The following is a 27,775-nucleotide window of genomic DNA, read 5'->3' as shown; positions in this document are numbered from 1 at the left end:
TAATTCTAAGTTTTCTTGGTAAATATATTTTCTACAAAGCGAACAAGCGTTGACCGAAAAAAATTAAATACTTTATTCCTTCATAATAAAACTTAAATATAACTGTTATCAAATGAATAAAGTAACATAATACTTTTTTTAGATATAAATCGAGAAGTGAATACATTCATATATAGTTTATTCACAAATAAAAATTAAAATAACGAAGCATACCACAGAAGAAAATTATTATTTTTTTTTTTTTGAGAAGTGTATAAACGAGAATTAAAAAAATGATTATATTTGCTTATGGTAGGTATTAATTTATAGTTTTTAAAAAACCTTTCGGTTTTAGAATAAATTGTGAAAAATCCTATGCGGGCTATTGATCAAAGTCAACACAGAATCATCCTCAGTTACGAATCCACCAAGACCAAAATTTTATTTAGATTATTTAATTTAGATATCATATATTGTATCTAGTACTATTCCTTTGTATATCAAACCATTTAGATAGTCCACAGAAATAATTAAAATGTATAAAACTAGAAAAGATAAGTTTGTAAATAAGGAAACTGAGTATAAATTATTAGAAATTTTTTTTTAATTTTATCGTATTGGAAAGTATTTAATGAAAAGAACCAATGTATTATTTATTTACTAAGCTCATAACAGTTTTAAATAAACGATAATAAAAGTTAACAGCACATTTGTTTTCAACAGAATCTTGACAATTTTTTTTTCTTAGTTTATTTGGAATTGAATGGTGAACGTAGTAATTGCTTCAAACAAAGAATTTAAATTATTGATTTATATGTATACATCGTTCTATTATGCATCTAGGAGTTCCATTGTGCCAAGTTTTTGATGTAGAAATCTCTGACCAGGTAGAATTATTAATTTGTTCTGGTATGAAATTCATAGATTTCGGTTTGGCTTGGAGTGAGGTCAAAAGGAGAACTTTGTTTAATGTTATACACATATAATATGTAGACATAATGGAAATCATAGTGGCTTTCACTCGTCAGAAACCATAAGTATAATGGAACAGTAAGATGATTATAAATACATACTAACCAAAGGTTAAAGGTTAGTCGAAGTAGCCCGAATAATAAAATATTAATATATCATTGATTTAAAATACAGTTGTGTATAAGAAAGAAGGGTAGGTATAGCTCCATGAGTTCTGTAAAACTTGTTATTAAAAAAAAATTAATTCAAAGTGCTGATTATTTTTTAAGTGAAAAGATTGAAAAAAATCCAACTAAATATATATGAATACATGTATAAAAGTCTAACCGTTAGCTGAAATCTCCCAATTTGGTCTCGCCTGGTCTCGGTAATTGCCAATTGATAAATGTATAAAACACATAAATTTAAAGTAATTCGAAAAGAAAAAAAAAACCGAATTAATTATTTTAAATAAGATATAGTCGAAAAAATTGAAATTTACCGATATAGGTACGACAAAAATATATGTATATGATAGATTGGAAAAAAAATGTTAAAAAAATGTGTGAAATATTACATAAAGCGGTTCAGTTAACATATTATTATGACGTTGTGATTATGCGTTTGAATGAAATGTGTATAAAATTATAATATAATGTATAAACACACACACTATAAATCATTGAACTTTCCTTGACGGGCTGCATGAAACATGCCTATATTACGTATATGGTATAATCGAATAGGTGTCTGATGGATTTACCTGAGTAATTATTTTAGTAATGTGTTGCGACTATTTAAAGTTCAATGATCCATAGTGGCTGGTATTTTGGAGAAAATGATTTCAAGTTTTCATTAAAATTATAATTACTACAGTATTAAAAATATAATATTTTTCACGTAGAACATGTAATTTTAAAAGTTCCGTCTATTTAAATTTTACAAAATGAGAGGAAATATTTTAAGTAATTTAATATTTGCTTTTTATGCACATATTATACATTGAATAAAATTTTTTATGATTTTAAATTTAAATAATATTTTAAGAATAATAACAATTTTATTAGATTTATATTGATATACGTACTCTTTTTCTATGTACATAATTTGAAAATGTAACTGAAAATTAAACATGATATTACACCACAATAAGACTATTGATTACTCTCGAAATAATAAAAAAAAATTTAAAAAAAATTGAGGTGTTCCGTAACTTCCTCCGTCTCCAACACGGAACTAATCACATGTTAAGAAATTATGCTTAAATAAATAAATGAAGAATAGGCGAAACACACAAAAGGTATTTCGACTTTTATTATTTTTGGTCATTATATATTTACAATAAGAAAGATTACAGTAAAGAAGTTCTGTACTTATATCAGATTAATAACATAATGTACATTATGTTTCAAAACTAAATTTTCTGTAGAATAAATAATTTTATATGTATACAAGAAATAATTATATTAATATATCATCTAAATAAGTTATTAAGTCATTAGTTATTAAAATACACTATTATTTGTCCCAAAGTATTAAAAAATAATTATTAATGCAAATATAGTCAATCGAGATTTTATTTCACAACCATTTAATTTTTATTACATTTACTATGCTCACAGACTCCAATTACTTATTTTTTTAACAAACGAATCATATTGGATTGAGAAATTTAGATTTTATAAATCGTATTTATATCATATAATTCTTACTTCCAATTGTCTCCGATTTTAAGAATATTTGAATATTGAATCGCATTCATTTTATGACGACATAATTTTAATAGTTTTATTTTAAAGAATTCATAGTTTTGTATACCAGGGTCAAACAAAATATTTTATAACAATATTTCAAAAACTCCAAAAGTTTTGATAAATGATATTTATACATGTCTTTCTTTTTTTTTTGAGTACTTTATATCTTTCAAGTTTGTAGTAAATCGACCTACGCTCAGCACCATTTATCGAATATGATAGTTTATTATTTCTTTGACATTTTTGGACATCCTTCTAGAAAGTCACCCAACTCTTAAATGTCAACCATACAGCAAAATCTATTGATATCTTACCTTTTTTAAATTTTATAACTTTTCATTACATTATGATTAAAGTTTGTAAACATTTCACATTATTAAATGCCATTATTAGAATTATATATTCTAACTACAGACAAAGCCCAAAACATAATATATTATTAATTTATGATTGAATTTAATTGGATTCAAAGTTTCTAGTTCCCAAAACTGTGCTTGTATTCGTAATGTATTAATAATTTCCCACTGAAACAATAGAAGTTTGCACATTAAAATTTAACGAAGTCTTAAAGCTTTATTATTTTTGTGGAAGCAAAAAAAAAAAATGAATAAAATTTAAATAATCAGTTTCATTATTAATATGTATGCTATTATGCTGTTCACTTTTATTCTGTACTCCGGTACAGATAATGTTTGTACTCGTATTTATTAAGACGCAACATTTGTTTTACATGCAATTTTGTGAAAATCACTTTTTAAGAAGAGTAAAAGATTTATATTTTCATTAGTAATACACTGTACCCAAGACTATTAAATGGAATCTCATTTTATATTTTAAACAATGATAGTTAATTCTAACTTAATTAGGTTATGTTAGTAAAATAAAACTTAAAATAAAACGCTTGAATAGGCTTTTTTTTATTTTAAGGCGTATACTATATAAATCAAGTAAATGTGTTTATATGCGGAATATAGTTTTTTTTTCCTTTATTTATATATACACAATCTGTTTCTAAAAGGTACAATAAGAGTATTTGCTATAAGTATATAATGTAACATGAGAACTTGATAAAAGAAGCCACCCAATGCGGACACTTTTGAAGAAGAATATAGTTGAATTATTTTTCTTGATGAACACTTGTTCTTGTTTCACGCAATAGTTAAAGCATTAAAATAATAAAGTTAAAGTGTAATTAAAAAGTTAAACGATGAAAAAAACAAATTAACATGAAAAACTAAAAATCTAATAAAACTTAAAAATTTTGTACACAGCCATCAAATTCTAAATGAAGCAAAATACTTAGTTGTATTTGAATAATGTTTTATTTTTATATTTATAATAAGTAGGTATATGTATATTAAGTAAAAGAAATTCTCTATTTGTCTCAAAATCATTATAGTCTCCTCTTTGTAGATTTTAATATTTCATTAACTTTTATTACAATTTTTATTTAAATTGGATAATTCTTCCATTCGATTAATTTATGATTCATGAGTTAATCAATAGTAGTAGTAGTTTTTTACCGACGTATTACTACGATGAACAAAAAAATAATCTAGTGCATATTATTACGATTTAATTTTGATATTTTATTATTGTAGGTAAATAGAAGGATGGGCAAGTTAATGATTTTTTTCTAACTCAATTAAGTTAAGTTAATTTGCACCAATAATAAAAAATTAAAAGTTAAAAGGTAATTTTTTTATAGGTTAACTCAATTAATTGAAGTTTTTCAAATCTAAGAAGACATATTTTAAATAAAAAACAACTATTTATTTTTTGTGCATGAGTTTATTATTATTCTATTTATAGCTATTACAGTAAATAATAATATTTTAATTTGGGTACACAGATACAAAAATAAAATATACATCATGGTAATAACAATACATTCCTCGTTTCACTTAGAATCTAAGACATAACCACTTGTCCAAATATTTTAGTTTAGTTTACCAACAGCAATGATACGGATTATATAATACTTTTAGTCTGATGGAAGTTGTTGATTCTGCAACTGTTCAGATTTAAAATAATAATCAAACATATCGTTAAGTTTGAAAGTCTCATGAGACCAACAAAGAAGTAGTGAAACCATTTACTAGAAACTATTCATCCTCGTTTAGAGAAAAAAAATTTTTCTTGAAAGTGTAAAATCAATAATAATTTTATGATCGTTTGTCAATTTTAATTGTATAGCTTTTAACTGTCCCAAATTTAGCTTAAAATTTAAAAGTCTTAATCATGAAAAAATTACTGATTTTATTCTAAACAACACACGTAAATCTAATGCTGAAACTTATCAATATAGTTATAATGTACAATTAGTTTTTTATATTTTAATTCCATTCAAAACATTAATCATTAAATATTGATAAGTATAATAAGTTATTAAATGTTCGAGGTAAATGTTTTATTAATAAATTTATCAAAACTTTCACAAAATATGGTAAAGAAATAATGTATTTAAGTTAATAATTGATATCATTGATTGAACTTTCATTGTAAAATTAGAATTTCTTTTCAGTCCATATATACAGAAAATTCAATATTTCAATAAAAAATACAAATTATTCTCCAATATGATTTAACATTATTATATATTATTTATTTTACATCTATAAATATGTACTCGTTGTTATTAGAAATAGCGTTTTCCTGAGTCAATAAATGAAATTAAATGTTGCGAATTGGAAAAATTTTAATCATATTAAAAACTTCATCCTTGCATTCATTTATTTTTTTAATTTTTTTAAAGAATTTTATAATAATTTAAATTTTTTCTGAAGAAGAATAGTAATGTACATTATTTTTCCTGAAATAATTTTTATATGTTAATGTTTTAAGATACACGGCTCTCAAATTATTAAATACTACTTGTAACGTTTTTAACACATAGTATATATCAGCTAGATGAAAAAATAACATTAAATTGAGCTAAAGTTGATGAATTAATACCATATGGTAGAAATGTTCTAGATCTAAAAATGTACAATAAATATATTTTCAAAATATACTTGGATGTTGGATTTAAGTTTTTGGTTGATTATTTCATGTTATTTTTTCTCTAAAATTAAAACCATTTTTCATTAATATTTCAAGAGAAATTCATAAAAGGATTAATTTTTTTTTCATAAAACATATTTGAATAAAATGGGAGTACATATTTCAATTCTTATTCATAATATAATCCATTATCTGTATAGTTAAATTCAAATTCATAATAGTTAACAATTTATCTTAGTTTTAGATTTTATTGGTAAAAGCTATTGATTTTATAGTGATATTTATATTTATTTTTTTTTTTTTTTACAAATAAAACTATAAAAGTTTCAAACAACAACTCATCGATTAGGGAGTAGACAGTGGAATATGTGATACTTAACTACTAAACAATGAGTAGTTGTATTCTAAAAATGTAAAAAAAAAAATTAAAAATATACAAAAAATTAGTTATAATAAAAGAATATATTTTAAATATATTTTAGTACAGATATACATGTTCTAAACATAGTTAACATTTACATTTTTGGGAAAGTAAGACTATTCAAAAAAGTTTAAAATAAATGATTTAAAATAAATAAATCATTTTTTTCGAAATTACGTACAATAATAAAATCAGAAAAATGTGATACTCAAATACCACGCTGTAGATGTATTAATTTAACTGAGTTTTTAATTAGTCAAAAGTATATAATTTTTTAATTATTCTAAAGAAAACTTTTAACTTTTTAGCCTGTCAAAATGATAAGAAAACTAATGTTCAGAGTTTTTTTTTTAGTCTAAACGTGCTTTAAATAATTGATTTACAAAATTTATTTTTATGATAAAATAACACTCTTCTCTAATTATATATATATATAAATATTTAAGATTATAAATATAATTTAATTGAGTTCTAACATCCTTTTTTTTTCTTTTAATTTAAAAAGTGTACAACAATTTTTTCGAGGTGAATCTGAATAATACTAAATGATTTATGAACTGTAATACTTGTAATTTATACATAAAATATGACTTAAAATGTTTTACTTTATTTTACAATAAACATTGATTTGAATATAATCTAACCAACAAATCAAATACCTTGATATTTGTTTTAAAAGGATTATTTTAATTATCATATCAAAATATAGTAGTATAATGATCTAAGACTTAGATTAAGAACTTAGATTCTAAGCTAAACGATCAAAATATACGTATGCATAAAATAAATCCTGAAAATACAATTTTATAATCTAGTATTTTATGTTAAATATTTGTTTTCTAAAATACATGATATATCATTGTTCAATATTGTTATATTGATATTATGTTTTTAAATGTGTTAAAATATCTCATAACTTAAGTTATAAAGTATAGTTAATATTTATTTAATATTTTATATATTATAATGTAATTATGTACAAACTATTTATAAATTAGTTATGTTGATAATGCAATAGCTTAAGTATTTCATTCAAAATCTTAATCTTAAACCTAATTCTGTTTATCTAAAATTAATTATTACAATAAAAATGTTTTGTTATCAAAATTATTATACAGTAGTCGCTTAATTTAATCACTTTGATACTGGACAAAACTGATGACATAAACTGATTAGTAACACTCAACAAAAAATTTGAAAAATTATAAAACGTATATCAAATCAAAAAATTAATGAATTATCACATATGTATATAATGGACATTCGGTTTAATATACACACCCATATGTAGTTTTAAAAAAAAAATTTAAGTATATAACATCTTAAATTATTTAAATTATAATTAAAATGTGAATATAAGTTTTCTAACTTGAAAATAATTCTTTGATTGAAGTCTGTTTTTTTAGTGTTTTTAAAATATCATTTGTAAAATGATCATAATTGTAATATAGTATAAAATTTGAAGAGTTATGTTACACTCCTGTTTGTAACACTTGTAGGGCTTCTCTCTCTCTCATTGCAAATGGATTGGAAGATTTTTTATAATCCATTTCTCCCTCTAACTTAATTTCTTTATTTTCAATTCCTCTTGGTTCAATTTGTGAGCAAGCATATAAATAAAATATCTTCGGTTAAATTGTATGCAGATATATTTTCATCGATTTTTAACCAATTTTCAAATTTTAGGGTATTTCTTGGTATTTTTCATCTTCTTCCTCTTCCTCCAATATACCTTCAACAAAACCTTCATGCTTAAAACAATTTCATATAGTTGTACCTATCACTTATTCCCAAGCTACTGTTATTAGATGTAATGCATCTAAGAGGTTGGTTTTTTCGATATTTATTAACGACAATTGATGTTGTTAAACAGTATAATTTGTAATAATGTCTTATATAATGTTTGTTTTATGAACTCAAACTAATAACATTATGTGACGTATCGATACAAAATCCTACATTATTTTCATACATAAGTATACAAAAGGCCTTACAGTTTTTTATAACAATAAACGATTACTAATATTAAACGTGATATAATAACTGGCAACCACTGTATTTGACATTTCATATGAAATAAGATTTATTTATATTTAAACATTTAAAATATAAATTAAACTATACATATTCCAGTGCATTAATCTATATGCATTAGTATTACATCATAATACTTATTAAAAATTTATTGAAACATTTTTAAGTAAATTTGTTACTTTAAATAAGGATCAATTTATGTGTTACGTATAGAATTGAAAATCGTTAAAAAAAATATTAATAATAATTTAGTTTGAAAAGTAAATGATACATCACAAAAAAATTTTCAGTTCAATATTGAACCCTCTGTTAAAAAAAATTACTGTAATAACATAAGGTATAAGAACTGACGTTGTATTACACGTCAAGAAAATTATTATTATTCCATGATTTTTCACATTTGGTTAAAAAACAAAATTATTTTTAAATAAAATTACTTTTGAAATTCACTATGTTGTATTACGATTGTTAATGATTAAAAAATAACCTATAAACATGATTCAATTAAATATACAAGTAGGCAATAAAATAAAAACTAATGTCGATAACCGTTTGAGCAATTAAATAGGTGCGCGTCTAAATTAAAACTGAAAATATATAAATGTATTTCATATGTTGTCGAAAGTAAATTCTATAAAACATTCATCGTTAAAAAAAATTCCTGTTTTTAGTGGGAAATTATTTATAAATGTTAATATTCGACTAAGCATCACTACCGACGGTCATTCTTTTCACGTTGTTAATTATTTTTGAGTGTCTTTAAACTAGGTATTCTATTTAAAATTTGTGTTACTTAAAATAATTGTAATTAATTATTCACTTAAGCCTATAATAAAAATATATATATTATCTGAACATGTTACCTTTGTTTTTTATATTAAATACGGATCGAACAGATTATCAGCAAAATAAAGTGGAAAGTGTATAAATGGTGTGTGCCGGGAAAATACTCGTATTTTAAGATGTCGTGTTTAATGTTTCACCGTTAAAAAACGTTAAGGTTCGAACAAGTCGATGTGAATATAATAACAATTATAATAAAAATAAGGGATTATAATTTATTCGTTAAGGTTGAGCCCGTAATCGTTCGGATAGTTTGTGCGGTTCATTATGAACTCTTGAGGTACGAGACGAGTTGGGCGAGACGTGTTCGAACGCGTATTGCGCGGCAAGTGCGCATATCAGCGAACGATTAGCGCGGACGGACGTGCGAAACGGCTGCGTCGCATAATCGATCGATCGGTACCGTTGTGCGGACAGGCTGATTGAACTACGCGCAAAAACCTCAGCTGCCGTGGATTTAAGTATGTCTTCGTATAGGGGCGGGTTTTATCACTCACCGAGGGAGGGGCTAATTGATGCTCAAGAATTTAGTTAGTTGTTTTTTAAATCTATATAAATTTAAATTACAGAATATGTTTTTGGGTCTCTCATAAGTAAGTCATTTTTTTTCACAACAGTCACAAATTTTAAATAATTATTGGTATCAATTTTAATCTGAAACCATTTTAAAAATACAGTTATACACTTATAATTAACAACAAAAATGAGCTATTTAACTATAAAAAATATATAAAAGGGATACCTTATTCATCAATGACAATTGACGATATTTTATAATAATTATTAATATATCAATATATCATAATACTTGGCTTTGCATAATAGTTAGTTTAGTTCCAGGTGGGGGGCTAATGCTCCCTTAGACACCACCTTAAACCCACCTCTATCTCCGTAGTTCACGCGGTACGCGTCACGCGCGCGTCATCCACCGAAGGTGGCAGGGACGCCAGAACCGGGGAAGGGGCAGGTACCCCTCCGGATTTTTTTTTGGTGGAAGGGCAAAAAATATATTTCGCCGGTTCCAAATGTAGGTTCGAACAAAGTTGATACTCCGCGTGGAAATTTCAGCTTAGAGTAGAATCTGGACTGGGTATTATATTATTTTCGGTAATAATAATAATTTATTATGACTAAAATCGCAGATTAAACGAATTAAATAAGGTAATATTTTAACAAAAAAGGTTGTTGAGTTATTTTTTTATTTTACCAGGAAAATTATAATTGTTGTCTGGAAAAATAAGTTTAAAAAAATTAGTATGAAAGCAGCGGTTGATTAGGGGCTACCCTCGGTTTGCCCCCCTCTCCCAAATATGTTATGTTCTGCCGTTGCCGGGGCGAGAGGACATCCCTGACGTGCGCGTGCTTTGACGCGATTTCTTCACGACTCGCGTTTGTCTTGTCGCGTAGAAACGCGAGCCGGATACATCTGGAAAACGCTTGCTCAAGAAACGATTTCCGACGGCTGTCCGCGTTCGCCGTCGCAGTCTTTCCGGTGATGCACTCTCTTCTGCTGCGCACGCGTCGTCGTTCTCCGTTCGGACGGCAACAGTTTTCACAACGGTTCACTATTTTATTTTTTTATTTTTTTCCGTTCTCGTCCGCGACAAAAGAGACCTGCGGTTTGTTGCCGTTCTTCGGCTACGATTCGAGGCGATTAGCGCGAACCAACCTCACGCGCGGTACGGCTTTGAAACCGTCCACGTCCTGGGAAGAAATCTTCAACCACCGATGGTGTATAACTCGGCAGTGGAGAAAACGATGTCGGCTTGCTTTCACGTAAGATTAACCCGAGGCCCCCGTCGTAATGCTTAAGACGGATAACCGTTTGTATGGGTTGCGAACTGAAGCGTAACGCTGCTGAGCCGGTGCACATGTTTTGCCACGTATTAATATTCGACGGGTCGTAAACAGCTAATGCCGATAGTAAGAGAATAATTGCAATTTTAAAATTAATTCATATGTAGAAAAGCAAAAACTCTTTTAAAATATATGCATAGGTGTGTACGTAAACATTCAATGAAACTTAGAATTTTTTTTTTTTGTTTTTAGTTTCATAGTCGTATTGATAACAAAAATAGCAGATCGCCAAATTTAGAAGGTTAGGGAAAACTAAACTTAGATTTGTTTACGGATCATCCCCTATGCTCTTGAAGTATATTTTATTTCGCGTAATATATTTTTATCTAAATATTATAATCAATGAAATAGTCACTCGTTTTGATTTTTGATTTTTGACCGGAGTCATAGAGTTATTGATTTTACTCGCATAATATTTACTATACGCATTTTATTTCGGAGCGATAAAAATAAATAGATAGGAAATACAATAAAGAATTAAAAGTTTTAAACTGGCAGTTAATCGAATTATCCTTAGTTGTCAATCTTCGTAAGGCTATAACCAATGCGATCATTTTTACCTTCATCAAAGAGCAATATTAATTTTAAATAATATTACGATTTCGTACACTGACAATGATATTATTAAATATATACGTCACTTCGCACAGAATCTTAAGTATAAAACGTTTCGATTACTGTATTATATCATGTAATTCAGTTTGAACACGGTGTTATATATTATTCACGAGGTTCAATAGAGTTGTACATAAGTATCTGGAATATAGTACTGTAATAGAAACGATGCAGCATACTATAGTATATTTGTTCAGAACGAACTGAATAAACGATTGTCAATATTATTGCATCAGAGAATCGTAAAAAATGTTTAAACTGTCGTTCACGAGTAGGCAATAAATTCTGGTACGTATAGTTTTTATTGAAAAAAATAAATAAAACATACTTTGCTTTATTGGTACTTGTATAATATAATTTCTAGCGATTTATCTTACACTACGGTTATTAACGTGATTTTTGACGTTCAAAATGTCTTCATCTTTTAAACAAAATAAATTATTATAGTAAAAGCATCACATCATAATTCGAAATAACATACATATTTATATTGCGTGATACGCTGATGAATGATGATAAAAAGAAAATAATTTAATCGAGATTTTAGATGACTAAAGCAACAGAAACATATCCGGGTGTTGTTAATTTATTTCGACGTAATAATCCGATGCCTTCACAATCCATATTAAAACAATGTCAAAACTTTTAAGATCAACGAGCATAATTCAGGTTGTTACAAACAAATCATATTATCAAAGCCATTACTCTAAGGAATAATTAACTTACGTACACTGAAGTTTATAAAATTTCACTGTTCAAACCATCCGAATTACAATAAATTATAAACGTACATATGTATTATTGAAACCGTATATTGGTATAGTTGGAACGTCCCTATAACATATATATAATTGATAACGAAAAAAAAAATATACCTACAGGTACTACACAAATGCATTGGCATTCTCGTAAATCGCTTTGGGTCTGGTATTTACCAAATTTAAGGTTCTCGAAAATTCAAACTTGAATTTATGATCGTGTTATGGAGTTCAATTGTTCAGAAATGCAATTACAATTTTAGTTTTGGTAATTTTATTGCGATCGAAAACTGAAACCGACCAAACAATAACTACTGAAAATATTATACGTTCCAGGAGTATCAGAAACACATTAAGTAAATGTAAGTTTATATAAAAATACCAAAAGCACTTTGAAGTGTCGGTAATACACCGCTTTAACTCCAAAAATATTTCCAGTCTATGTACAAAGGTTAGTGCATGGTGATGAAAACAATGGATTTTTTGAATGCCTCACCCACACAGACGTCTACAGCGAAGGAATAGCGCGCGCGCGCGCCCACGTATATATTAAGTATATATTATCTTATAAATCATGACATATTCTACATTGGTCGTGTCGTAAAATTGATGACCTTGTTAACTTTATTGGTGCAGTTGCAGTAGATGTTTCTATTCGAATATTACGATATGCACTGTTCAGCGGTAAATAGGTAAATATGTTGAAAACCGACAGTAACGTATTGGTAAACATAAGTAGAAACAATACGTGACTTCCGACTGTGGCATCGCAAATGTGATGATTTTACACAAATGAATTTAGTAAAAATGTATTATACCGCAAATATCCCTAGTTCTAATGGACTATTAATAATTCGTTTTTACGAGTTACATCGTTGGAACGCCTACATTACATTACGAGTACCTACATTGCGCTGGAACATCAACCTGAATGACGGTTTAAAGTGTATAATTAGTTCTTGGGATAGTAAAAAAATTAAACCGTTTACTGCACATATCCAATGTGAATGTCCAAGTTTACGTATTAGGGTTGAGTGTAAATTGCGCAATACGAATATGAGAACGGGTGGGAAATTAAATTTCTGCAATCGCAATTGACTGTGGTGAAATTTAAAGGGGTTATGGCGTAATAAACTCGAATGTCTGATCTTTGATACCCGATTCCGACATTAATGCCGTTAAATGAAACATGGTCAGATGGTGACGAGGGTTTCGACACCGAAAACTACTGATGTGTTCAGTACAAATGGCCGGAGGTTTGAAAAGAGCGGGTTGTAGTTTAGTGATCAAATGAAGAAGTACTTGGTATTGACAACAACCCTATTTTTTCGTTCTCTGGCGATAAAATAAATAAAATAAAAATTAATCTTTCGAATTACAAAATTATCAGTAGTCACTTTGAAACTGTGCGTAAAAATTAAGTGAGAGAAAGGTGATGTAAATTTTAAATTTCAAAATAATTACTGAATGCTTTACTTTTTTTCGAATCATTCTCGATCTGGGATTATCTTATTAACAGTATTTATAATTCTTGAGTAAATACGTGTATTTAAGATTCCAACAGCACTTATAAACTACTCATATTATGCAATGGTATAATATATTCAATGCAAGGAGCCGTCCTAAGAATTTGATCATCAAAATAATATACGAGTATGATAAAAAAATATATACCAAGTTTGTAAAATGATGGTAAATATAGTTTTTTTTTTTTTTTTTTGTTTTTAGTATAGTAATATAGTATTTTTCAAATCTCAATCAATCAAAGTCATTTAAAATAAATATATTTATAACAATAAGCTCTAATAAGTAACGCTGTGTTTTCCTAATAAATCTGGAATTTAAGAAGACCCTTTTAAATTTTTCCTAGATTGAGGCCTAGGGCAAAATGGTATCAATACCCCCTCCCATGGCGATGGTTTTGTTTAATGACATCGTTCGAATAATAATTCCAAAAGTAAAAAGCTAATGAGAGTATATAAATAAAAATTGAGTGTTGACCCCTTTTTTTGTCTCATTTTACTCACTTCAGCGTGAGACAGTGGTCATCATGATTTTTAATTCGAAAGCAATACACCAAATAAATTAAAATTTTAAAATTAATAAATTCCACATGATTTTTAAATTAAAACCATTAGTTCTTAAAAAAAAATATCAGCTGTTGATACGTATTTCTATTTATAAATGTTAAAGTATTAATATCCGAAATGGCTATTAACTTAGGGTGACCATACGTCCCGTTTAAGACGGGATTGTCCCTTTTTTTATCATTATGTCCCGTTGTCCCGACAAACTTTAAACGAGACGCTTTTTGTCCCGTTTTTAGAATAGGGACCCGTTTTAATCCCGTAACTTCCATAAAAATTGTAAACCGAGAGTAAAAGAAAAAAATAAATAAGATATGTCATATAGTGTATATATATATATATATATATATATATATATATATATATATATATACTACGAACTCATGTGAGAGACTTCTAACGAAATCGATATTAAATACGAATAGTTTACCAATATAAAGTAATATTTATAATCAACGATATTCGGTATAATAGGTATATTAGGTATATTAATCGAAAAATCGAACATAGTCGTGCAGTTACGTGTGTACATTGCAACGATCTTATATAGCCACTGTGTATCAGTTCTTTTTATTTAAATTATAGCGAGTCGTTAGTGTTATCACTTTTATTGTTTTTTTTAAATGCCTAAAAGGAAATATACGTTCACTGTACATTTGCAGATTAACTAATGCAGTAATAGAAAGAATATTTTCAATCACAAATATTTTATGAATGGACGAAAAAAATCGTTTTATCGTACCAACTGTCAAAGCAATAATAATTCTTAAAAATAATTTTAAAAAATATTTTTGTAATAATTTTTATGATTGTTGACACAACTAAAACTATTAAATGCAATCAGTTCATCAAAAAAAATATAATGTCAAAGAATGTGATGAAGATAATTATAAACAATTGACATCAACTCAATAAAAATAAAGAATATTTTAAGTAATTTTTTTCAATCTCACAGTAAAAAAAAAATGCAAATTAATGTTTTATTAAAATATTAAACTAATTAAAAATTATTTTTATTGCATATAATATTGAAGTTAAAAAAATGTGGTCTTTTTTTTAGAAAACATATTTGTGCCGTTTTTTTTTTCATAAATATGGTCACCTTATATTAACTGTCAAAAAAATATTATAAGATTTGTTTACAATAAAGTCCTGATTCGCAAAATTAATAATACCCATATTTCATTGAAATGTAAATTTTTAATGGTTATTAAAAACTTCGTTTGATCTCATTATTTATAATTTAAATTATAAAATAACATATACGAGTATATATATACTTATATATGCTACAGCATAAGAGTAATACAATTATAACTAAAAAGAGTAATCAAATTATTTTTAAACGAGAAACATTAACCACAACCACCATAAGTCTACGATTTTCTGATTAATTTTAATATGCATTTTTGAAAAAATTGAGGCATGTAACATTAATGTTTTCTTAATTCATGATCCGTGACTGATTTCTGACACATTAATGAACGGATCATTATTTTTATAACATATTTTTTTAAAAATATTTTTATTTTTTTAAAAAAAATTTAAGTATATACTTACCTATATATATATATATATATATATATTATACTACATATTATGGATTTTAACATAATATTAAGTCGGCCTCAAGGTGTTTTTTATTTTACTGCTTACAGTTTTTGTGATCCACGGTTAACAAAGAAAAAAATGCATTTATTCAAAAACAAGTTTGTTTTAGGTTTATTTAGAAACATACAACCAAATAGCTTATACGAGTACACCGGAATGCTATTGAAGATGACGGCTTTTAAGAATTTTATTTTTATAATATTTCCTACATCCTATTTAAAAATAACTGATTTTCAATATTAAATGTATATATATATATATATATATATAATATAGATAATACTTGTAAGTATTAACTATAAGTTGCAATGATAAGCAATGATTGAATTTGAAAATATCAATACCGGAAGTATATCTTAAAAATTTAACTAATTTTGATTTATTATAGAACTTATATTCCCTAGAAAAAATACATGTTAAACGAATTATAAGAAGATGTAATTTTCGAGTCAGATTCAAGCATTACACGGAAACATTGGTACATAAATAGGTATGTCTTAAATACAACACCATATAGTAAAATGCACAGTTTTCTCAAAAACGATTTAGTTTTCAAAGTAAATCTATATTAAAATCATAATAAAAATTATAGTTACCCGATTGTATTTTTATTAATATAATCACAACAAATATTTACAAAGTGTTGACGCATTTACTAATTTTGTTATTCAAATCTATCATAAAATGATCGGATCACCATTCCATAATGTGGGTCAGGCCATCTGGATAATTCATATTTCCAGACCTGCCACTCCACCCCTACTCGTCGATACATATATCCATATCAATATTATAATAAATCGTATTCGTGTTGTTTGTAGACCACGAAAAAATTACACAAATTTAGTTTATTGTAGATTTTGTTTCGTAAAATGAATAGTTTCATTGGTGTATACCTGTACTCGTATAATTGCAATCTCAAATGCAAAATGCAGAAGTATTTATTTCAATCAATGAAAAATTTAAAAATAAAAATATTTTCACCACAATAATTCTCAGTACATAAACCTATGGAAACTCATCAATACTATCAAAACAGCTGTAACAGTAGTCTCCTGATAAATGTCATCCTTTACTACCACATGGTACGCATATCTATTTTATAGGTGTATTATAATTATTTTACTTTCTTGAATACTTAACGATTTAACATATTGAAATAATTAAATTTATGGTGAGGAGGGGGTTTTAGACTAAAATTGTTATTCACGGGTAGTATTCGGTGAGTACTTAAACATAAGAATAGTTTTTAACTAATCTATACGCTCATACTCAGATAATTGAATTAAAATTTATTTTTTAAGTACAATATATTATGTTAAACCCTTAAAGCCAGCCAATTAACACGTTTTCCTGTACGTGGATTATCTGAGTTAATGTTTAACTGTGCGTTAATAAGGTCAAACGAATAAAAAAAAAAAAAATTAGCATAGGTTATTTCATGGTCCTATATTTGTCCTAAAACATAAATAATATATATCACATTTTTTAATTTTTTTTATATGAAAATCGAATTTAACTATGTCCGGAAATAAGTAAAAAAAACTTTCGAACAATAAATACAATATTATAATTATGCGATATTTTTCAAATGTCAATTATTGTACCACCGTCTGGTGCATAAATATTTTTAAATTGGAAATTATACATGAACGTTACTATTATTTATTAAATTAATTTCAGTAAACGGAATGTATTTTACTCTCAAAATTACTAAATATTTTTTAATGATCTTTTAATAATGGGTACAAACAAAATTCAGTACGTATACTACATACTGTTAAATTGCAATGTAGGATAATTTCAAAACATTTTTGTTTAAACTAAATTAGTAGATTTTATTTTTAAATTATTTTAATAACCTATGAACAATTTTCAATAAAATGACTCTGTAAATATGAAAATTATATTTACAGTTTATTTTATGAAGAATAAAAAATATGTTGCAATCATAAGATAGTAGGTACTATAAAATACAAATAAAGTCAATTTCATTAAATTCCTAGTTAAAATAATTACAAAAATAAGTGAATATAGTTCCTAAATTTAAATTTTCTTAATATAGTTTCCTATTTTATCTTTATAATTTTATATAGTTCCTAAATTTAAATTTTCTTAATATAGTTTCCTATTTTATCTTTATAATTTTATATAGTTCCACTGATAAAAATTGCGAATTCAAATTCTACATATTATGCAAAGAGATAACAAAACGCTCAGTAAAACTGTATTCAATGAAAAAAATATATCTTCCAACCGTTGGAATCTGACAAGACTTCTTACTAACAGTATGATAAGTTTATGCAAAAAGTTAGTGAACTTATTGAGAACTTACAAGAGCTCGGTTAATGTTTTCCTGATGTTTCCATGTATAAGGACAAAATATAAAATATTTTAGAACGGATCATTATTGTGTATAATTTCTATAGTATTTAAATGTACATCACGCAATATATAAGGATCTTATACTACCAATAATTTTAAAAGATGGTATCTCCTATTCCGTCTTTCAGTTAAGACCGTTTATTATTTTTATTATTCTTATTTTTTATACATCTTATGGAATTAGATATCGTTTTGAAAAATAATTAATTTTATACTTCTCTATTATATATATATATATATATATACTCTGCTCAAATTTTTACTCACACCTAGGTAAACTTAAATTTTATCTTTACATGTAAATACTACATCAACATTTTTTTTACAAAAGCAATACTAAAATAGACGTAATTTTGAGTTCATTATATTTATTTATATAAAGCTACCAATTGATTAGATTCAATATATTTATAGACAAGTAAACCACTACTAATTAAAATAAAACAAAATAATATATAGATTTTCAATTTATTGATATAAGTAGATACTAGGAATTGTAATTTTTTTTTTAATTTATCTATAGTAATAAAAATGTTAAATGCCACCCTAGACATGTGCATATGTTGCCTACCCCCTAAGTCATGCCTGCATATGGATCGTCGTTATTCCAATTTGTTTAGGTATGTGTGGCCATTAAATGCACCTTATAAGAAAAAATATGCTATATAAAATAAATTATGTTTAAAAACGAATATACATTGCATTTGTGGATCAATGAGAATCATAAACTTACACGAATGAATAATTAAAATGGTCATATAAGTATAAGAAGGATGAATATTTATTACATTTCATACATAAGTACAGCAATTTTTTTTTTTTTTTGCAATGTTTAAGTGAGTACTTAATATTTAAGCCAACGGACCGATTAAATAAGAAAGTATTGTATTACATAATAATATACTCGTACATTACATACTGATTGTATATAGTTATGTGAATTTGTAAATAAAAAATATTTGTATGAACTATTGTGTAAATATGCACTTACCTAAGTAGTAATCAGTACCAATAAAAAAAGATCATCCTACTGTAATCAATTTTTGAAAAGTTTTAAGAGAATAAAAATAGGTTAGTAAAGTGTTACAGTGTAGTAAGTTTAATTTAAATTACAATCAAATGTTGGATGTAGGTAGTATACGGAAATATATTTTTGTCCATTGTTCTATTCCGTTGTCCCTACCATTATATTCTCCTTAGCACATCAACATTTCCGGGTTTTCGACCATGTTCTGTATTACAATGAATTAATTCCATTTTTAACTTATTAGCTAAAAATTTTAGATAAAAATGTTATCGAGTAAATATCATAACCAAAAACTTATTTTAAGTATTTTTTTTTTTTTCAATAGTTTATAAATGTCTCAACTTACGAATACTTCAGATTGCATTTAGGATGTCTATGTGTCTTTATAGAGAGTAATTTTACTATACTATTCAATGATGACCAATAATAATTGGCAGTGGCGTAGCAAGGATATGGCGAACTATGCCTATGCCAGGGGTGTGAATTGCATCGAAATTTTTCCATTATACTTTTTGAAATACGTATGTTGTCTATTTGTACATACTACGTGTAAATTTAACGATAAAATTATGAAAATAGCACAAGAGCATTTAAATAAAAAGTTTCATATGAAGAAATTATCGATTAATTTGCCAGTCATAAAGCGAGAAAAGCAAATTTTCAAATTTTCAAATTAACATTGTAATAATAACTTATAAATATAAATTGTATATTTAAAAAAATTAGTAAAATTAAAGGTAAAAAAATTATCATAACATCAAATTTTAATTGGTTAGAAAAAATATTTTTCTAAGTTTGACTGGGATGGCAAAAAATGCCACTAATAATTGGTTATCATCCTATTATAAAAATTTCTCTATTTTAGAATATTCAATATGTTTAATATTTTACATGAAATGGGTTCATAGGTAATATTTTATATTATTTTATTTTATTACAGTACCGACCGGAACCCAAGACAAGAAACTAAATAATATTGCATAGTTCAGGTATTATTTTAATAGAATGCAATAACACTTTGAGTAGATATCTGTTTGCCTATTATCATGATTCTCTGCGATTATTCAAAGATAGCAAGTGTAGGCTATTGTTCATAAATTATTATATTTATATGATTATGACTTGAAAGAATAAAAAAATAAGGTAAAAAATATTGAATCAATTAGTTTATATTTAGGAAATGTAACTAAAATATATTTGATATAAATTAAATAAAGTGCCACTTACAATTATTTGAAATTTTTTATAATACACATTATAAGTTAAAAAAATACATACATTTATAAAATAACTTATAAAATAGGATATGCTTATCCGATAACTCTTTCACTTCTAAATCTCAAAGTAATCCGAGTCGACCTTACAAAAATTTTAGACCAGGACGAAATCAACCTCTTAGCAATTCATGCATTACCTCCATTACAATTAAATACATTCTAACAAAAAGTTATATAATCTTTATCACCCTCATTAACTCAATCTGTAAACTAATTTTCTTTTTAGTGTTTTTCCATATATTTAAATTATGATATAATATTTAAGCAATTACTAGCAATATTTATATCAATGATGTACATAGTTTTATTATCTCCACTTTAAGTTAACAACATGTGTATAATGTTAAACTAACAAAAGATAATATTATGTACTAAGTCATGGATGTGAATATATATTAAAAAAATTGTTGGTAAAAGTTCACATTTTAAATTTTTATGAAAAAAATATTTAACAATTGATTGCTTTATTATTCTGTGTTTAAGCGATGTACATAAGATTATCTTTATTACTTAATAGATTGTTAGTTATAGAGTTTAAAATAAACGTTTCATATAAAAAAAAAATGGTTCATTATTTTAATATTATGTATATTGTTAAAGCTATAAATATGAAGACACCGCACCTATAACTGTAATCATTCTATTGTATTAGAGTATTTATAAATAATCCATTGACTTTTATTCCAGAAGAACTGTGTGAAATATCATAAACACGTATTGATGTTAATATGATTTAAAAATTCTAAACTCAACATATACTCAAGAAATAATTATTTCCAATCAAAAGTGTACACAATATCAAAATCCGTCTAAATACTGGTATCGCATATTTGTTATTCATTTCCTTGCTTTTAGTTTACTGGAGAGAAGTGTAACATACATTACCCTACGATTATTTAACACTATAATATATATAAATACAATTTCGAAACATTAATTTCCTTAAATTATAGATTAAAAAGCACAAATAAAAATAATAATACTAATTTCTGATTTTATATAATTTTATTAAATTTAGTTAAGCATTTCTTTTTATTAACACAATAAACTAGGTAATAATCCATTTCCTTCATTCATGTAAGAATTGGTCCCCTTATTCAATCACACAATTTTTATGAAAATGAAAATAGTTTCGATGATTTCCAACATTTAAATATAAAGGTTAAATTTAGAATATAATTATATAATTATAAAGAATACGAATAATGATAATTATAGTGTTCCGAAAAAAAAAACTGAATTTTTATAAAATATTTTAAGTAAAATTTCAATTGAAGTAATCAAAAAAAGACGGCTTCTCTTCAAGTCGATGAAATATCAATGTAAAATAATAATAATAATATCCCATTAAAGTAAGAATCGGATAAAATATCTGTTTTGTTTAAAATAGTTGTTCCATTTTAATCATCAAAATAAGTAAGAACAGGTTTAACTTTTACTAGAATTTTACTAAAATATCATATTGATTAAATTTAAATAATAAAAAATATAGATATTCTTAAATATATTTAATGCATAAAATATATATTAAATATGAAAATTATTAAATCGTTGGATGGCCATCACTGAATTTCATACAGTATGATTTATACATAAAACATTTGTATTTCAAACAATATTATGGAATTAGTATCTACCCGTTTCTCTGAAGTGTTAAAATGGAAAATTCTAGTCCAGCTTTTAGATATAGTACACAAATTCGACATTATTCTGCATAAAATTGACAACATTTTGGTAGACTGCGTTGTAATTTATAATATTGCACGTTAAAGGGATTATATTATATAGTGATGTTTAAAAGAACATTTTAAATATGAGATTAACATTTAAAGATTCCAATGAATGTTCATGATATTCATATTGTTTCTAAATAATTATTTTTGAAAATAAAATAAAACCTACTTGGTATACGTGCACGAGCATGGTACAACATTAAATGTTTCTATCGATTTAGATAGAAATAGATTTTTGACGAATTTATTTTAAGATTTAATTCCAATATGTCAAATTTTACTACAGCTTATGAATAAATCTGACACATCAATTAATATTTATAAGCAATAACATATGACTCTACGTAAAAAAATGTTCTAGATGATTGATTTTACATAAAATAAAATGGGTAAGAAAAGCGAAACGATTTTCTAAATAAACAAAAGTAAATTTAACTTTTAATTGAAAGTGAAAGGTTTCAAATCTCGTTACAAAAATTATCAGTTTCAAAAGTATTAAATTATTGATATCATAGACAAAATAATTTTTTTTTTTTATGAAATATTTGAATATTTATATTATTTTTGTACATTCAACTATTAAAATATCATAGTTAAGATTCATCAAAATCAACTTCTTTAATTTTCATGAAAATTTCGTTATGAGATTTCAAGTCTTTTAAACGTAAATAATTATAATTATTTACTGTATGTACTTTAACAAAACTTGATGCATAAAATATTTGTTTTTTTAAATTTAAAATATTTTTGAGAAAAAAAAAATTTAATTATTTTGGTAAAAAAATGTATATTAACCAAACATTGTGTAAGATATTTAATGAAATTATAACTGATAAATGATGAACAAACATTTAAAATATTAAACCAAGAAATATTAAATCTCTAGAACTATTATTTTCTGAATTCTATATTATAACTAATATCGATTATTTCATAAATAGGTATTGCGAAGAATTGCCACATCGCATTCTTGGTATTTTTTCTCAATTTTTGAAGGATCATATATTGGTAATATTTGAAAAACAGCTTCTATAAAATACCATCCGTACTGAATTTCCAATTGATATTGATTCATAGAGACATTTAAATTGTATAGAAATACTCTTATGGTAAAAAAAAAAAAAAATGATGTATTTCACACATAAAAAAAAGCACTAAATAAAACAAATACACATTTATTGAATCTAGAAATTACACGCATTTTATGTATAAATCAAATAAAATATGAGTAATATAGTATGTATACAATTTTACCAAAATAATCACACCTACTGCAATATTTTTGTGATTGCAAAATTTTCTTGATTTATTAGACAATACTTACATTCAAAATATAATTTAAAATTTAACAATTCACATTATAACACTTAAATAAAAATTATTTTTTTGTAAGGTTTTAAATTGATCAGTTTTTTTTTCAATTTTACCAGAAAAATGGTAATTTTGAAGTAAATTGTTGATATGCTGTATTATATTACTATAATTTATATTTTAACCGAACAGTTTTGCTATAATTTTTTTAATCCTTACCGTACATTCTCGGTAGTATGTACCATTTTTTTAAAAAAATAACTCTGAGAAAATATTTAAAAAAAAAAAAACGTACCTGACCTTCCCATTTTCATGTAGTTTTTAATACTTCAAATGAAATTAAAATTGTTTCAAAAATTGTACATTCATATTTGCTTAAGTGACGAAAAAAGTTATAATTATTAATTCCAGGTATCAACAAAATATAACACTATAATAATAATATACGACTATAGTGTATATATTTACACAGTATACTATACTTCCTGCATACGAGTATTAAAATAACGTAAACGCGTGTACGGCTATTATTTTTGCTCTCTACATAGTGATAAATCTTTCTTTTTTTTTTTAATTTTAAAAGTTTTAATTTAAAACAGATTTTTTTTTCATTATTAAAACACGCTGCTGATTTTTAAATGTACCCATTGTAACTTTCTTTCCTACAGTTTGTGTGCTTGCTAGTCGTTTGACAAGATAAGTTTTTTCATATCGCCTGGATTTTTTTCAAGTGGTGCGGTATACAAGTGAAGTATATTTTTGTTTGTATGTGTGTGTTATATATGTGTTACTAGAGTGGCTACTGTGAGTTCATACTTCGATCAAATATTTAACACATTCTCTGCAGAATATGTCCGTAACCTGCGTTTAACCTACTTACGATATGTCATCGGATCCGATTGATAAAGATATATATATATATATATATATATAATGATATATGGTACTGTTCTTATTAATATCTTATTGAATTAAATGTGCACGTGTGTGAGTGTGTAATAAAGAGTACGCGCGAAGCCATTTATCGAGTTGATCTAAAATCTCGCCGACAGATAAAAGCCATAAAATATATTAATTATATATAGGGTGATATTTTAAGCATGATTAAATTATGCATGTTATTGAATTCTTATTTATGGAAAATTTATGTATATTAAAAGATGATTTTTTTCCAAGACAAAGATTATTTTTATATCCTAATTATAAATTTTGGAACAATAAAAACTTGTGCTTTTCAAATGAGAACAACTTTTTTGAAATACGCAAATTATTATTTAAATATTTTATTTTTTTTCAAATTGTTTGATGTAATAGTCAACATTTGTAACAGTATTTCTAGTTATTCAAATTTCAAACGGTGAATGAAATGTGTGTAATAATTATAATATTGATATTTTTGGCATAGGAGAATGAGAAAACAATAAAACCTACCAACGATCAGTATTTATCGATATTAATTCATCTATACACATAACATCTAAATTATGGATTCACACGCATACCATGTTAAACATTATAAATTATTTATTATTCGCATAATCTTGAATCTATATCGACAAAATTAAATAATTAATATTTTAATAACTTCACACTTTTCATGTGCAGTTTTAAATTCAAAAACTCCAAAAGGTCCAAATATGGATTATGTTACATCAACAATTCCATAAAAATGAACTGAATAATAGTGAACTGCGAGGGAAAAATGATGTTTACATTTGAAAATCAGAAGTTGATACTGCCGCAGGATATTCCTTAAAAGGTACAAAAAGTTTGTGTATCGGAAAATACCATACACTCGCATTTTCCATAAATTAGTATCTCGAAGAAACGCATATTTATGCGAAAAAAAGGGATGTGCTTGCTTGAAAAAAGCATCCAATGTAATCGTATGCAACGAATAACTATATATTGGATACACCGTCGTCGCGTGACACCTTTACACTCGTAAATGTTATTTCAGACGGACGGCTTTCGTAAAGAATTTCCCATCGTCTCCCGTTGACTTCACCGTGTTTCGTCGTATTGTTATTCCTCTCCGGTCACTTCTGTTTCCGGTCGCGTGTCGTCCGTTTTAACGATTAATTTATTTGGAATCCACACACCAGTGACTCGCCATCATCGGCCCTTCCACTGGTCGTTCGCGCCCCCACACACCATACGTCGGCGGCACACACACGCGAAGATGAGAAAATCAATTTTCCACTCTACCAGTACACATAGTTTTCGTCACGTTCTCTTATGTATTTTTTTTTCGTATCACATTAACGACGTATGGTGGTTAGTAGTGGGCTACGTGCGCGCACCCGAATGGTTGACCGGACGAGTATATAATATACATTATGGTTTTCAGCCGTTTTTTTGGCAACGTATTTTAACGCCATTGCGCGCTGCTGCCCACGTGTAAATCGTGTTTCGTTCCCATCGATGCGATGGTTCTTTGCTATAAGATCGGAGTCATGTTAAGAAAAGTGCCAAACGAGGGCAGTTGCTCCGGGCAGCAGAACAAAGTTGTGGGAAAATAAAATGTAAAATGTGATTTTCATTTTAACATTATTTTATATAGATTCTAAAATTATAAGTCGCAAAAAAAATTAAACTATGCAAGTGATTGAAAAATATAAATAAACGTTATCTTCAAAAATGTTCAAATATCATATAATATAACATTGAAAATTATAGCGTGAATGTAAATAAACCAATCAAATACTATTTACCATTAACTGTACACGGATGTCACATGCAATCAGATTAGCTCATACCCCCTCTTTCCTCCAAACAATATTATTATGTATACTTTATATATTTTCCTCGTTTTACATTGTAATACAAGTACAATGTAATCAAAAGAATTGTAACAGATTGATGATCATCTAATTTTTCAATGATAGACACAAGAACGGTAACGGGCAACACTTAAATAAACAAAATCTACCCTTGGAGTGAAGAAAAAATTCGATTCCGTGGCACTGTGGCCACGATGTTTTCGAGTTATCGAGAAAGACACGTGATTATAATATTTAACAATTATAAGAATATATATATATCGGTATGGTAATTGTAAAGTATACAATATGTTTATATTTAACGTTGTAACCGACGCCGGTTTAGCAGGAGTGCGAAATATGATAAAAATAGAAAAAAAAATGAAAGAAACGATGGAAAGTGAAAGAAAAAAAACGTCGGGGCTTACCTGCTGCGTGAGATAGAATAATACCAATAATAGTGTCGTTATAACGACTGCGACGATTCCCCGACGGTGATGACGACGATGTGATGACGAATGTGCGTGCGTGTTTGCGTGTGCGTGTACTTGCAGTGGGTATGGTGTGAATGGGTATTGCGTGTCGTTTGTCGTTGCGGTAGGAACACGCGCGCGGCCGAACGCGAGCTGAGGCCTCGCACTGAAACGGCACAGCGCTCTGCGGATGCACGGGACGAAAAAAAGTGCGCATGGAATGAGAGAGAAAGGGATAGAGAGAGAGAGGGGGGGATGGAGGGATGGGGAGAGAAGGATAAAGGGCGAAGGAGATGTAGAGAGTGAGGTGGGAAGGACGAATGAGAGGGAAGGGGAAAAAAGCAATCCCAAAGGGTAATAAGCGTCGGCGCGCTCGTATCTTTCCTCGGTCAACGGTAGCGCTGCTAACGTTCGGTCGGCCGGTGTGTACGTATACCCATGCATACAACCCACCCATTACTGCCGAACCACGCGCAGTACGTCGCCGGTCGGTGCAGGATGGTTGCACGTCGTCGTCGCGTGTGCACCCTGCACACAAGCACAAGATTATACGGCCGCGATGCATAAGCGGGTAGATGACCGCTATGCAGCGCCGGAACCGTAATAATATCAGGGGCGTATTTCAGGGAGGGGCGTCTACCCCCTAAACCTGTATTTAAAGAACCGATTATACGTGAGATACACATTTCAAATTTTTTTAACGTGGATCACTTTATAACGAAATCAAATTACGCGTGGCTGTGAATACTGAATTGGGCTTTTTGTTGAGTAAAAAATAGTACCAACAATTTTACTTGTAAATTTTGAGCCTAAATTAAAGAAAACATTTGAGTCTCTCCCCCCCCCCCTAGAAGTACGTCTAAATACGCTTCTGAATAATATGCGATGATTAAT

At 26.9% G+C, this 27,775-nt stretch overlaps 1 protein-coding gene across 2 annotated transcripts in view; it reads right to left on the bottom strand.

The window, feature by feature from the left end:
* Window positions 1-27,083, bottom strand: part of LOC112692601 (beta-1,4-N-acetylgalactosaminyltransferase bre-4-like) — an 87,931-nt gene extending 60,848 nt beyond the window's left edge. Inside the window, exon 1 of one of the 2 annotated variants that reach the window (XM_025567328.1) lies at window positions 26,837-27,083. The gene's annotated coding sequence lies outside the window, so the exon portion shown is untranslated. The remainder of the gene's footprint in view (window positions 1-26,836) is intronic. The other variant, XM_025567327.1, reaches the window with a different exon arrangement.
* Window positions 27,084-27,775: the final 692 nt, after the last annotated feature.

This window comes from Sipha flava, unplaced genomic scaffold (genome assembly GCF_003268045.1).
Source record: "Sipha flava isolate LNK unplaced genomic scaffold, YSA_version1 75_pilon_pilon, whole genome shotgun sequence".
Classification (NCBI taxonomy): Eukaryota; Metazoa; Arthropoda; class Insecta; order Hemiptera; family Aphididae; genus Sipha; species Sipha flava.
Note: the sequence above shows the minus strand (reverse complement) of the source record. Positions and strands in the feature narration are given on the sequence as shown.